The sequence below is a fragment of the Castor canadensis genome, chromosome 5, assembly GCF_047511655.1.
Source record: "Castor canadensis chromosome 5, mCasCan1.hap1v2, whole genome shotgun sequence".
In the NCBI taxonomy this organism is placed as follows: Eukaryota; Metazoa; Chordata; class Mammalia; order Rodentia; family Castoridae; genus Castor; species Castor canadensis.
Window position 1 is genome coordinate 537,945 of NC_133390.1, and position 2,338 is coordinate 540,282.

The following is a 2,338-nucleotide window of genomic DNA, read 5'->3' on the forward strand; positions in this document are numbered from 1 at the left end:
CCCCGCGGGTGTGAGGCCACCGGGAGGCGCTGTGGCCCCGCGGATGGCAACGCTGGGTGGACGGGTGGGACACGGGCGAGGGGCGCCGGGGGTGGGGGGACGGAGGATCCTGAGGGGACAGGAGGAGGGGGCGGGGCACTGGCCGAGGTCCTCCGCCCACCAAGCCGGGCCCATGGTGTCCCCGGACCTCGCCAAGGGCCTCCCTCACCGGTCCCCACTTGGAGGCTGGGGCTGGGAGGTCGCGCCCTGCACAAGGGGCGTCCCCAGGACCGCCCAGTTAGCAGCTGCCCCCGGGGTGCATGGGGTCCCCCTCTCTCCTAGTGTCCCCCCACCAAGTGTCCCCCCAGCTTCCTCCCCCAAGTGTCGTCCCCCCCCCCGCCCCCTACCCCCTCCCCCCGGCTCGGGCCACGCCTTCTCTGGTTCGTGCGCTGGGACAGAACCAGTGTCCCTGGGTCCCCAGGCCACTCCTCTGGACACTGTGACCTCCCAGGGCTTTGAGGGGATGTGGGGGTTGAAGGGCAGCTCCCTTTGGGAGCAAGGCCAGACCACTGGAACCACTGTGCCTAGGGGGGCAGGGCCTGATGAAGTCCATGAATCACCCATTCCTGTAAGAATGGGGCAGGTGGGTGTGGGTGGGGCCACCCCATATCCCTTCTTGAGCCAAGAAGGTCAGAACAGCCCCTGGGGAGTGCTGTGGTGGGATCCCCACTCCCCAGGAGGACCAGGGCTGCTCCTGAGGGGTATAGGCAGGTCTCTGGGAGAGGCCAGGATGGCCAAGTTCAGAGCAATACTGGAGGAGATCCCAGCAGCCTGCTGGTGAGGACCCAGCTTCCCATAAGCAGTTCAGCAAATCTGTGAATAGCCCCTCCCCTCAGAAGGACAGACCCTTGGACAACCCATCCTAGGAAGAATCCTCTCTGTGGACACCCTGGAGTCTTCAGGGTCTTCCTCCTTCTGCTCACTTAGGCCTGACCACGTGGCTCTTTCCTTTGGTGTCTCGTGGTGGGATGAGAAGGTGGCCAGGCAAGGTCTGTCGGGGAGATCTGTGTCTTCAGTGTGCCCAGCAGTGGTGGTAAGGAGGAAATGCCACCGTGGCAACGGGTTGGAAGCTGCCCTTGCCTGCATTCCAAAAGGACTGCTAGAGTACCCCAGCCCCACACGTGACCCCAGGGCCTCCCACCCACTTACTGTTCCTAGGACCTCTTTACAGCGCCTGGCATCAGTGCCCACCCCATCCTGGACAGCGTCAGCCACTGCTGTCCTCTGCCCCAGTGGCCTCCGATTGGATGGTGGGCGCCTGGAACCCAAGGGCATTAAAGGAGATGGGGTGTGAGTGTGCAGATGGTGTGTGTCACATGAGTGCCTCTGAGTGAATGTGGATGTGCATATGTGTGTGCCATGTATCGTGAATCGGTGTGAGTGTGCACGAGGGTGTGCACGCGAGCTTGAGTCTGTCTGCATGTGTCTGAGTGTGGCAGCCACATCACGGCTCTGAACAAAAGGCTCAGGCCTGCTGTTCTTGGCCTCTGCCCCAGTACTGCTGTGCTGCACCTGCCCTGAGCTCTCTGTCCAGGCTGCTCTCTGGGGAGTGAACACAGGCCCACGTCCACAAGACCCAAATCATTTTAGGGATTACTTTGGTATTACTAGGAATGCTGCAGGCTGAGGCTCCTCCCGCCTTCCTCTCTCCCTCACAGGGGTCCCGCCTGCAGTGTGAATCCCAGTATCTATGGCCACCTCTCCCATGTCCTTCACAGGCACTGCCCAGGTCATGTGTAACCCTATCACGGCACCTGCTTCTCAGAGGACGTGGATTAGCTCAGGAGTGCAGCAGGGGCCTGAGAAATCGGCAGCCAGGTGGCCGTTCATTGGCAGATGAAGAGGACGCTGTACTGGTTGGGGGCACAGATAATCTTTGGCACAAGTCTGATTGTTGAAGCTTCCACTGGGGTGGGCTGGGGAAATGGCCAGGTGAATGGGAACACCTTCCAGTGGGTTTGACAGGACAGTAGGGTAGACTGGTTGTGGCCAAGGTACATTAATGCCCTGCAGAGGGACAACGAGAGACTAAGGAACTTAACCAGCAGTGAGGGGCTCATGTGAGACCAGAGGGCCTCCTTGGTAGCTAAAAGAAAGTCCTACCTTCTCTTGTAATGGCAGTGGCAGTCACCTCACTCAGACGCATTTGAGTGAGTGCCAAGGCTGGTCTGTGTGAAGGTCAGGACCCTGAAGCACAGGCTGGGCATCTGTGGAAGCCAAGGGAGGTGGCTCCATGGACCCCTGGCCCTCAGTTGCTGTAGAGGAACCCATTCCTCCCTCTTCAGCCAGCATTTCCTCT